The 13,216-nt window shown below is 44.2% G+C and overlaps 1 protein-coding gene and 1 pseudogene across 1 annotated transcript in view; one reads left to right on the forward strand and one right to left on the reverse strand.

Annotated features, from left to right (window-relative positions):
• Ptprn2 (protein tyrosine phosphatase receptor type N2) overlaps window positions 1-13,216 on the forward strand; it is a 790,024-nt gene that overhangs the window by 49,080 nt on the left and 727,728 nt on the right. The gene's annotated exons all lie outside the window — the stretch shown is intronic.
• On the reverse strand, window positions 4,728-5,296 carry LOC116080320 (annotated as a pseudogene).

The following is a 13,216-nucleotide window of genomic DNA, read 5'->3' on the forward strand; positions in this document are numbered from 1 at the left end:
ATTTAACAGATATCTATAGAACTTTTTATCCTAAAACAAAAGGATATACCTTCTTCTCAGCACTTCATAGTACCTTCTCCAAAATTGACCATATCAAATCAGGCCTCAACAGATACAAGAAAATTGAAATAATTCCTTGCATCCTATCAGATCACCATGGACTAAGGCTGCTCCTCAATAACAACATAAACAATAGACTGCCCACATACATGTGGAAGCTTAACAACACTCTACTCAATGATAACTTGGTCAAGGGAGAAATAAAGAAAAAAATTAAAGACCTTCTAGAGTTTAATGAAAATGGTGCCACAACACACCCAAACTTATGGAACACAATGAAAGCAGTCCTAAGAGGAAAACTCATAGTTTTAAGTGCCTCCAAAAAGAAACTGGAGAGAGCATACACCAGCAATTTGACAGCACATCTGAAAGCTCTAGAACAAAAAGAAGCAAATTCACTAAGAGGAGTCGAAGGCAGGAAATAATTAAACTCAGGGCTAAAATCAACTAAATAGAAACAAAAAGAACTATACAAAGAATCAACCAAACCAGAGGTGGTTCTTTGAGAAAATCAACAAAATAGATAAACCCTTAGCCAGACTAACTAGAGGGAACAGAGACAGTATCCTAATTAATAAGATCAGAAATGAAAAGGGAGACATAACAACAGACACTGAGGAAATCCAAAAATATCATGAGATCCTACTAAAAAAGCCTATACTCAACAAAACTGGAAAACCTGGGTGAAATGGACAATTTTTTCGACAGATGCCAGGTACCAAAGTTAAATCAAGATCAGATCAACGATCTAAACAGTCCCATATGTACTAATGAAATAGAAACAGTCATTAATAGTCTCCAACCAAAAAAAAAAGCCCAGGACCAGATGGGTTTAGTGCAGAGTTTTATCAAACCTTCAAAGGAGACCTAATACCAATACTCCTCAAACTATTCCACAAAATAGAAACAGAGGGTACTCTACCCAATTCGTTCTATGAAGCCACAATTACTCTGATACCTAAACCACACAAAGACCTATCAAAGAAAGAAAACTTCAGACCAATTTCCCTTATGAATATCGATGCAAAAATACTCACTAAAATTCTTGCAAACCGAATCAAAGAACGCATCAAAATGATAATCCTCCATGATCAAGCAGGCTTCATCCCAGGGATGCAGGGATGGTTCAATATACAGAAATCTATCAACATAATTCACTATATAAACAAACTCAAAGAAAAAAATCATATGATCATCTTATTAGATGCTGAGAAAGCATTTGACAAAATCCAACATCCCTTCATGATAAAAGTCTTGGAAAGTTCAGGAATTCAAGGCTCATATTTGAACATAGTAAAAGCAATATACAGCAAAGCAATAGCCAACATCAAACTAAATGGAGAGAAACTTGAAACAATCCCACTAAAATCAGGGACTAGACAAGGCTGCCCACTCTCTCCCTACCTATTCAATATTGTACTCGAAGTCCTAGCCAGAGCAATTAGACAATAAAAGGAGATCAAATGGATGTGAATTGGAAAGGAAGAAGTCAAATTATCACTATTTGCTGATGATATGGTGGTATACTTAAGTGACCCAAAAATTCCACCAGAGAGCTCCTAAACAGGGGTTTGTTCTTCTTATTGTTTTTTGGTTTTTGTTTTTTTGTGTGTTTTTTTGGAAGGGAAACTGGGAAAGGAGGTATCGTATGACATGTGTACTGGCTGGTTTTTTGTGTCAACTTGACACAGGCTGGAGTTATCACAAAGAAGGGAGCTTCAGTTGGGGAAGTGCCTCCATGAGACTCAGCTGTGGGGCATTTTCTCAATTAGTGATCAAGAGGGTAGGGCCCCTTTTGGGTGGTGCCATCCCTGGGCTGGAAGTCTTTGGTTCTATAAGAGAGCAGGCTGAGCAAGCCAGGGGAGGCAAGCCAGTAAGGAATATCCCTCCATGGCTTCTGCATCAGCTCCTGCTTCCTGATCTGCTTGAGTTCCAGACCTGACTTCCTCTGGTGGTCAACAGCAATGTGGAAGTAAGCTGAATAAACCCTTTCCTCCCCAACTTGCTTCATGGTCATGATGTTTGTTGCAGGAATAGAAACCCTGACTAATATAGCATGTAAATAAAGAAAATATCTAATAAAAAAATACGTATTTGTTAACAATTAAAAAAAAAGAAAGGAAAGACAGAAACTGACTCCTGATCACACCTAAGAGCACTGATGTATGCTATCTAACATTTACTTGGGGATTTTATGGAGAAGACAAAGAACATAGACCTTAAGATAGGGTCTGTGTGGAATACCCAGCCATAGAACCTCTATACGCCTCAGTTTTCTATTCTGTACAAAAGAGACTCTTGATTTACAGGCTACTGTGAATATTAAGTGAATTAATTTATGTGCCTATTATGGGGCCAGCAATTATTTGATAATAGCATATGTTATTACGCAGCACAGGGTATTTGTTCTCAGTTACCCATCAGAAAAAAACACAGTGCAGGCTGTGGTATGACAGACAGATTCTGGCCACATGAACATGCCCATGATTCCAAATGGAGACAAGAACTCATGAGCTTTGGCCTGTTCTTCTTAGGAGAGTGTCCTTCAGGACTGCTTCTCCACCCTGAGGTCTTAGTCAATCCACATGCTTCTCTACCCTGAGGTCTTAGTCAATCCACACTAGGATCCTGCGTCAGATAAGACCCTTGCCCTCAACCCTAGGTTTGCTGCTGAACTGAGGCGTGAAGCTGGTAGCATTTCCTGTGGTCACATTCTAGGGAGTAGATGCTGGCATCTTTTCAGAAAAGGCTCATTTTCACCTTGTATTTAAAAGTCCAGTTGTCAGTCTCAGGGATAAAGATAAGTTAAAACACATAATCAGTATTGTTACTTTGCCTCAACACAATTCAAACTTGGGTATGATAAATAAATTCACACTAGAGCCTTTTGAGTTCACTTGAATCCATTGTCATGGTTCATGCCTGGTCGAGGCAGGCGTCACAGCATGGAGGCAGCCTTGTTCTGGACTAGCCTCACCAGCCTTTCTGTACTAAGGTCCACCTGTGGCTTTCCTTTATGGGGATCACAATGCATCAAAAATGCCTGTCTATAAACTATGCTAGTTCCTTGGGCACTGTAAGAACCATCAGAAATGAAGCATTGCAGTAGCTTTAGGGACTCACACACTGTGATCGGTGAACACAAGAAACATGTGGCTTGTGTGTGCCTTCCATTAACGGATGTCCATGTGATGCCAGCCTAGAAATGAGGCCGATTTCTGGGAAGGAAATGCTGAGGAAAAAAAAATGTTCATGATCGTGCCTGTCAGTCATTTGGCAAACAAAAGGACCACCCAGGAAGCAGTTTCTGTGCTGATAGGATTCGCAGCCATGCTGTGTTCTGCATAGTGTGTAAGTACAGCAGCAGTTCCTAGACAGGACAGTGACCCATGAGGAGGATGCCCTTCGTGAAGGTAACGGGGACCCAGGTCAGGTACAATAAGAAGTTTTCTTGGCCATTTTGGACTGCTAAAAATGGGGAAAAAGAGACCATGATCAAAACCAATATTTTCCTTCACCTGCTTCAAAATGACAGTTCTCAGCATTTCGAAATGTATTTGAAACAACAAATTCCCTTCATGAAGTCAAACTGGCAAACATTGTAAGGAATGAAACATTCAAATGAAGAGGTGTTTCCCAGTGTCCTAACGAGGAAGATGCTGAAAGTACCAGTGATGTCGATGATGATGGAGGGAGAGCGTGGCCCTGGATCCTGTGTGCAGAGGGCAGCAGGGCTGGCCCAAGGCACAGTGCAGGGTCACTACTGTATGGGCCTGGATCCTGTGTGCAGAGGGCAGCAGGGCTGGCCCAAGGCACAGTGCAGGGTCACTACTGTATGGGCCTGGATCCTGTGTGCACAGGGCAGCAGGGCTGGCCCAAGGCACAGTGCAGTATGTATGCACTGTGTATGCAGATATGTGCCAGCAGGTTGTTTGTCTTTCCTTCATCTTGCTCTACGTGGTGTTCTCCTTCAGTGACCCTCCCTTGCCTCTGGCCAGTGAGAGCCTCAGCAGGTGCTGCATGGTACGAAGCAGGACAGATGGACACCCGTGCAGTATTTCTCTGCTCCCTCCAGCTAACTTACCCTTGGCTTCAGGTCGTTGTCCTTGAATAGTGTGTGTGTGTGTGTGTGTGTGTGTGTGTGTGTGTGTGTGTGATTTTTTCCTTCCATGTGTATACATTCTAATAGTGCCACTGAGGTTGACTTGGATTCTCTGTAGTTCCTAGCTCTCTACCTACACTCTGTACATGAGCATTGCAAATTGTCCTAATTTGAGTATGCATCTCTCTCAGCTCAGACATTAACTGCAAATACTCCGTGATGATTCACACTATTCATTTACTTCTAATAGTGCTGTTGGCTAAAGGCCTGAGGTCAAGGTGCTAATTCTTGCAATGTCTAGAGAGGGCTGCTCCCTGGTGTGTAGATAGAGCCTTCTTCAGGTGGTGGATGAGTGCGCTTGCTATACTCCAATGACGGTATACAGCACACCTGAGGTTCTTAATCTGAAGTGGGAAGACACACTTTATTTTTTTATTTTTATTTTTTTTAGAACATCTGAATTTTTTAATCCTTCTTTACAGGTTACCTAGACCACTTTTGATTAAGAAAACTGTAGAAAGTTAGTAACTGCCACAAGCAGACACCAGTTGGTGGCACGTGTCAATTTCCACAGAGTCCTGCTTTGCGGGGTGTCTGAATGCACTGCTCGGGGTCTCTGCTCAAACTTGCTGGAATCACTCATGGCAGATTTTAGTCCACAGGTCGCTTTTCCCCATATTTCTTTGTAAACTCTTCAGCATTCTTACAGAATTTTTTACGGTCCTTAGAGTACTCTTCAGCTAGGTCAGCCCGGAGTGGGTGCTCAGGCTGGGGGTCATTCACCAGTGCTATGAGGGACTAGATTACTTGGTCAGTCTTGGTGGCTGGCTTCCAGTTTTCAGCACTAATTACTGGCAGACAGACCTGCCCCTTCTCATCGATGTTAGGGTGGTAGATCTTTGTTTTAAATGTGATCTTGGGTGGTTTGAATGGATATTCTGCTGGAAAGTTGATTTCAATTCTGAAGGCTCCCTTATCATATGGAGGGTTATCAGGAACAATAAGCCCTTGCCAAGTCAATAAATTAGCTTCATCAACCTGGATGTTACGGAAGTTTTTCATTCCACATTTGCGAATCTCTTCAAGCTCCTTCATCAGCCTCCTGCTGGCCACCATCTTGGATCTGGTGCTGCTGCTTTCCCATTTTTGTTTTTAAGACACAGTTTCTCTGTGTAGTCCTCAAACTTGCTCTGTAGACCAGGCTCTCCTCAGATTCTGAGATTCTCCTGCCTCTGCATCTAGAGTGCTGGGATTAGAGGTGTCTACACCACTGTCTAGGCAAATCGAGGTTCTACCATCATATCTCAGTTGCCCTGCCAAGGGTACTACTTCCATGCATAATGCATTGCATGATAGTAAAGGTTTCAATATGTGACCTTTAGGGTCACAACATGTGACCTTTAAGGTCTCAAGTGATTATCCATCAGACCATCTATCATTGCTGTGTACCTGACAGGCAGGATGTTACATAAGTCCATTCCTCTATTTAGTCTTAGCTTGTGGGAATCCAGTGCAGAATCAAGACATCATCCAAGTGGGCGCTCTTATTTAACTTCATTTTGCATGTTTTCTTGCACATAGACAGGGTTTCAAGTCCAAGTTCTTCCATGCTGGACAGCCTCTGTGAACTCTGGCTGGGCATGGAGGGTTTCCATGTTTTCATGTGTTCAGTCAGGGGTCTTTGGCTGTTTAAACTGATGGGATTGAGAGCATTGTATTTCTAACAGCACCAAAGAAGCAATTCAAGGATCACTACACATAGGGTTCTTTTGGAGGGGCCTATCCTGTAGGATGTGGCTAAAATTTTCATTGTTTATCTCATCTGTTATGGAACAATATTCTTGATGAAAATTATTCATTTCAAAGTTACTACTTTTCAGGTTATAAAAATAACATGGGGCTATTGTGAAAATTTTAGGCATCTTGTAAGAAATGAAAAGGTAAACACCACTACCAACCATAGCTTCTACTTAGATTAGCATCTTTCTTTCCAGTCTTTTTTTCTTTTCTCAAATGCATTATTAAAAATAAATTGGCCAAAGACTCAAGCCTCCTGCAGCTTCTTTTCTATCATTTTTTACCGTGTGTTGTATAAACAATTTTCCAAGTACTTGGAAAAACTCTTCATGACCTGATTTTAAATGTTAACCTATGAGTGTTTTTATATTTTGGATATATAAAATCTCCGAGTGATGAAGAGCCCTCTGTATGGTGAACCAATCCCTAGCAAGGGCCCCATTCCCAGCTCATGTGTCCTGGGCTGCCCTCACTATGTAACTGAGGATGACCGAGAACTCCTGATCTTCTGGCCTCTGAGACCAGCTCTCAGTAGAACTTTCTTTCTTTTGTGTCCTTGACACGTTGTCCAACCTCAGGAGGCAAGCCTTGAAACACAAATATAGATTAAGATTCAATAAGTGATGGTTAAGGATAACTGGAGAGACAGGTTCTCCCAGAGGCCAGTGAGGTGGAAAACATTGAGACTCCACTTTACAGAAAGAAAAAAATCTTCTGGCTTGTGTTCTTGCCATTGGACTGAACAAGCATTTAATCCAGGCCTATGTGCCTTAAGGCCTGCGTTTGTCCTCTTGGATGTTGCTGAGAGTGTCAAAGATTAAAGCTCCTTTTCATCTGACAAAATTAGAAGGAGCAAGCAGCGCTTCCTGCAGGCCAGCTCCCAGCCCCCACATTTCCTTTTGTAACAGAAAGAACCTCTGAAAGAGAACTAAGCTAACATTTCCCAGCTGTGATGGCTATGAAGGGGTTTGGATGGCTGGTCATCTTTAAACTTCAGAGATGGACACTGGGGAGGCTGGACCCCTTTGGGGTGCTGCCTCAGGAGGGAACATGGCCAATTCCCATGTGCCCCTCTCCTGAGCTCTTGGGTATAATTGAGTTGGACGGCTTCAGGGATTTTTCTCTGTCATTATGTCAGGAGAGATGTGGCTAGATGTTGAAGCTGGTCTATCAGAGTGTAATGTGACCAGATAGACTGACCCTTTTTTCCTTGGAATCAGAGAGGGTGGGTATAGTTCACAAGGTCTTCCACAAAGCTCCATATGGGAGCTTCAGACCTTCCTTCTCATATAACCCCTTTCACTCAGGACTTTGAATTCAATATGAACACTGATCACAGCTTCTAGGGGTTCTTGACTCTTGGATCTTTTGTTGCTAATCTTTGTCTTTCAAGAGTCTCTTGTGATGGAAATGCTCTCAGAGGGCACCCCAATGTAGCTACACACAAGCACCATTTCAGCCACCAAGTCTCCAGGGTGAGGAGAGAGAAGCATGCTTGTTATTTTCTCGTAAATTTCTTATTGGTTCTTCCTCTTTAAAATAAACTAGTCTAAGAGCCTGCAAGGTGGATCAGCAGATAAAGGCACGTGCTGCTCAACTGGAGCACCTGAGTTCAATCCTCAGAACCTGTGTGGTTGTAGGAGAGAAGTTGTCTTCTGACTCACTCACATTCTCTCTGTTTCTCGGGCAAACATGCATTCTTATACATATTGTGGTAACCTGTGTAAGTGTGTGAATGGTAAGGGGCAATGTGTGTGTCTTTTCAGAGAGAAGATAATCTAGAAAATTAAGTAGGGTCTGGGCTGGTGTCTTAGTTAAGGTTTTATTGCTGTGAAGAGACACAATGACCATGGCAACTCTTATAAAGGAAAACATTTCATTAAGTCTGGCTTAAAGTTCAGAGGTTTAGTCCACTATTATCATGGCAAGAAGCACGATGGCACACAGATAGACATGGTGCTGGAGAAGAGCAGAGAGCTTTGTTTCTGGATCAGCGGGCAACAGGAAAAGAGAATGATCGACTAGGCCTGGCTTGAGGTGACATACATCTTCTAACAGGGCCATGCCTACTCTAACATGGCCACGCCTCCTAATAGTGCTACTCCCCATGGGCCTTTGGGGGACATTTTCATTCAAAACATTACAGCTGGTGGCCTGTGGTTCAAATGGAGAAGTGTGTGCAAAGGTCACAGAGAGTCTGTAGGTTTCCAGCTATGGGGAGCTGAGGGCTTCCAGTCAGGATTTGGTGTTTGGATAGTCTGTGGTATAATCATTCTCCATTCAGCATCTTCAGACCTTTGGAGTCTTCCGCCGAATCTAGGAGCTCATTTGGGAGGTGAACCCTGCCGTTGTGCCTGATTGATAGCTTGCAAGATCAGCAGAAATGTTAACAGGAGATTGACAGTAGAAGAAAGCCACGGCACCTACATGTAGACTGGGGCGATGAAGGCAGGCTGGACAAAGGAAAAACATCATTATGTGAAGGCAGATCCTCAAGAATCCCTCCAATACCCTTGATTATACTAGATACTAACTAACAGGCCTCCAACCTTTGAGCCTACACTCATCTCAGGAGGGGGAGATGAGCAGAGAGGGCCTGCGGCCTCCAACCTTTGAGCCTACACTCATCTCAGGAGGGGGAGATGAGCAGAGAGGGCCTGCACCAGCCAATCAGGGGAGGATGGGTGTGGATGCTAGCTCAGAGTCCTGCAGAGACGATGATCAGCTGTAGCCATCCATCGGCCATGGAGAACTGGGTTCACCTGAAAGGGAGGCTGGAGATGAAAAGGATGGGGTGCGAGAGAAGGATGAAGCCAAGATAGAGGTTCTGATCAAGGCTCAAAGTTTAATTCTACAGCTCCAGCTTATAAAGGGAAAACCACAAAATCCATCCTTTGCTTCAGCTGGATTATGCTGCAAAGCAAGCTCGGTGGGCAGTTTATTATTCTAAGTTCCTGTAGGAAGTTGCAGGTGCAGTGAGGCAGATGACTCCACCTGGGTCATTAAGCCCATCGTGGCAAGCTCTCAAGGTCTGTTTAGCCTGCTCAAGGCTGGGGGAAGGGCACAATCAGCTGTCAATCAGGAGCACAGGTGGTACTGTGCTCTCAGAGCCCTGCTGCTTATTCTAGTTCAGGGACAGCCAGCAAGTCAGACAGGCTGGAGGTCCAGCCTGGTGCTCACTGACAGCACATTGCCTTGGACTGAGCTTCTTGGCGCCCTGCTGCCTTCTTTGGCAGCCTCTCCATAATGGCTGACCTTTTGTTCCTAGTAGGTGGTTGCAGGTTCTCCTTGGCAGATGCCCAGTTTCCAAGATTTTCCCAAGAGCTTCCTTTCTTTGGAAGCAAGCGCTTTCTTTTATTTTCTGTGCCATAGACACTCTTGAACCTACAGCCCCCACAGCCAGGAGCCACCCCCTCCCTGTGACACCCCATCACTACACCTCCCATCTTTGGAGAACACCACCGAGGCTGTTCAGACTTGACCTGATGCCTTCACTGTTCTGGAGAGCCTCCCATGTCTGTAGAAAGACAGCACATATACGAGAAGCCTGCACATAAACATCGGTTGTCTCCTGAGTTGGGTTGTTTCTAACAGACACCTGAGATCAAGATGTGAGCAGAGTATTTCCTCGAGAGCCTGGAGGTGGGTGGGTTGAGGGGCGAGGGAGAAGGACTACTGCCACTGTGCAGCTGCTGAAACTATTTCTGGCCACCTGTGCTGCTCCTGGACTTGTAAACATGTCACCCCAGTATTGGTGGTTATATATATTCATTTGTCTCTCTGTATTTGTCTGTGATCAATATCTCCTGCCTGGTATAAGGACATTAACAATATTAGAGCCTTCACTAAACTCATTGTATCTGTGTATTGGTTAGTTTTTGGTGCTGTGGTAGAATATTATGACTACTGTTAAAGTAAGTTTATTCTGGCTTCCAGTTTCAGAGAGATAAGAGCCTATCATGGTAGGTGTAGGCATAGCAAGAAGCCATAGGCACGGAGGGAGGAACAGGCAGCTCAGTGTTCACATCTTCAACTGCAAACATGATGGAGACAGAGGACTAGAAGTATGGAGACGCTATAAACTCTCAAAACCGCCCCCACAATGACATACGTTTCCCCAAAGGCTGTACCCATTAAACATCCCCAAACAGTGCTACCAACTGAGACCAACTACTCAAATACCAGAGCCTGCAGGGGTGTTTCTCATTTACTCCATCACAACCTGTCTTCACCCACATTCCAAATCAGGTTTGGAGTGAAAATCCCATCCATGTGTCTTCAAGTCCACAGTTGCTCCCAACCTTCCTTCTACTCCTGGCGCTCTGCCCTGTCCTTACCATGGAAGAGGACAGTCACTGTTCAGTTGTTTTTGCTTTATTGAAACAGGATCCCATGTGGTCCAAGATAGTTTTGAACTTGCTCTGTAGTCAGGCTGACCTTTAATCTCTGATCCTCCTGTCTCGGTTCCTCAATGTTGAGATTACAGGAAGGTGCCTCCACACCAGGATACAGTGTCACTTCATCAAGTTATTTCTCCCTTAGCAACTCAGTTCTCTGGCTCATCTGTTGTGCAAGAATGTCTTAAGACCTCCCCTGGGAGTCTGTCCTGTCCCTGTTTCCTGCTTAAAAGGCTCCTTCCTGGACTTTGGACACCACACTCCCTGTTCTTTAGCCACATTGACCCTACCTGCCTTGATCTCAGGACTCATCGTAGCTGACTATGTCTCATCTTGCTCTTTGCCCAATTCCAGAATATTGGCAAATATTTGGTTGTTTCAAACCTGACATGTTCAAAGTGAACAGTTCTTCATGCCCTGTCTCAAGGGTTCATCTACTCTCCTAGAAAGGAAGGCATGGAACATTGCTGAATGCGGTAGAAGAGTACCTGAGTTGGACTGGCTTCACTGCATTGATTCCTTGCTGATGTGGTCATGGTCACAGTTTTATTACATGGACCATGTATCGCATAAACTGTATCCACCCAGGTCAGGCTCTGAATATGTGTGGTTGCTCACAAAGGGGCTTAGACCCATCTCAGTTCATATCGGCACAGTCTGCCAGTCTAGGGAAGATTCTCATTTCTAACCATCACACTTTATGTTGTTTGTTACAAATTCTGAACTGACTTGGGATTATTGTTGCTTTTAAATTCTACCAATCACTAACAATCTCTTAGCTACCAAATTCAGAAGTGAAGAGAGAAGGCATGTTATAGAAGGGGTTCACCTGACTGGGAGAATGCTTGGCTCTGTATTCTGTGGTATAGAACAATCACCTGACCCCTAGCTGTTCTCTTCTGGCTTGTTGGGCAACAACATTCATATTTTACCTGCCATTAGTCCAGTGGCCATGGTTTTTGTTAAAACTTTCTATCACGTGTTTGGTTAGTCCCCGAGGTTGGAATCTCGCCTATCTGCCTGCCCCAAACTTGTATAGAGTTAGCATTGATTTCATGGGGAAATGAGTTTGTTTTTTCTTTCGTTGAGAGAAGAAGATGACAATTGTAATTCATTTCCTGTGGAGGATGGTAAGTTACTTTACTCTCTACCTGTGACCATTTTCTCACCAAAGGAAGCTTCCTTGTTGATGTCACACAACTCATGTATTTCTGGGAACTGCCTCAGACCTTGAGTTGGGTTGTCTCTAAGAGGCAATAGAGCTCTATTGATCACTGTTAGGAGGGGAGAGACACTGAAAAATATGGGGTCCTCACAGTCACCATCAGGAGAAAAACAGAGGAGGTCATGGGAATTCACAGTGGTAGGGAGTTCTTCTGTGGGAGAGTTGAGAGCAGCTTGCTACATTCTCTCTCTGCAACAGGAGACTGAAATCTGGGTAAAAATAGCATTGAAACTACCAGAGCCTGGCCCGATACCCTGCAGTACCCAAGAGCCTGGCCTGATGCCCTGTGGTGCACAAGAGCCTGGCCTGATGCCCTGTGGTACACAAGAGCCTGGCCTGATGCCCTGTGGTGCACAAGAGCCTGGCCTGATGCCCTGTGGTGCACAAGAGCCTGGCCTGATGCCCTGTGGTGCCTGAGAGTCTGGCCTGATGCCCTGGGGTGCATACTCTGTCCATGAATGTTCTCTAGCTAGGTTCTGTCAGCAACCTGATTAAGCTGGAGGGGCAAGAACATTGCTTTCTGTCAAGGCTTGAACACCAGGGCATGTTCAGTGTTCTCTGGATGGTCTAGTGACTGCAGCAAGGGAAGGAACTTCCTGATGATGGCACTCCACCATTCTTTTTATTTTTTTCTCCATTGGTGATACATTTTTGTAAATACGGAAATGGTAGTTTTTTATGAAGATGTCCTGTGAGTATGACTTTAGATGGTGGCATCAGTGTCACATACTAAAGAACACGAAGGTGTTAATGATTGTTCAGTGTGGGTACTGCTGTTCCTGAGGAAGGAGTCTTTGAGTCTGCTCAGGAGTCTGTTCAGTAATGAAAATTTGAAGATCCCTCTCTCCGCCTCCATATTCCTAGTTGATAGAAATAACACTTTTCATGAAGCAAAGCCTCAGACTTGATATGCAATGCTGAGAAAGATTTTTACTTTACTTTTGAAATTATAATATAATTACAGTATTTCTCCTTTCTCTTTCCTCCCTATTAACCCTTCATAAACCCCTCCCTGCTCTTCTTCAAATTTATGGGTTGTTTCTTCATTAATTGTTAGTGTATACACACACATATACACACATGTGTATATACACATATATTCCAAAACACGACCTGTTCAGAGCATACCTATAATGTGGCTTGTGTATATGTTTTCAGGGCTGACACTGGACAATAGGCACTGGACAACTGTCAGCCTTCTCTTCCCCAGAGAAGACCGCTTCTCCCACACTCAGCCCAGTTGCCTACAGTACTTTGTGGTGGAGGGTGTGTGGCTTAGGGTTGAGGCCTGGTGGGTCTTCTTGGTCCAGTTTGGCATCTCTATTGGTGTCCTTCTTGTTTGGCTCACATTGGAGTAGCCATGTTGTAAGACTTCATGTACATAGCTTAAGAAAGAATTTAATACTGGTTGGGTTTAACTTCCTTCTCCAAGTCTCTCAACTCTCTTCTTATCCATGGAGGCTGATGAGACATGGGCCAAAGCTAGGTGTGCTTTCCCTTTAAGGGAGGGTGCTCGGCAGTCTTCTCTCGTTTTCCCCTGGAAGGTGAAGAGAGGGGAGAGGGGTAGGATTGGGGAGAGGGGTAGGACTGGGGAGAGGGGTAGGACTGGGGAGAGGGGTAGGACTGGGGAGAGGG

Source organism: Mastomys coucha, unplaced genomic scaffold, assembly GCF_008632895.1.
Source record: "Mastomys coucha isolate ucsf_1 unplaced genomic scaffold, UCSF_Mcou_1 pScaffold6, whole genome shotgun sequence".
In the NCBI taxonomy this organism is placed as follows: Eukaryota; Metazoa; Chordata; class Mammalia; order Rodentia; family Muridae; genus Mastomys; species Mastomys coucha.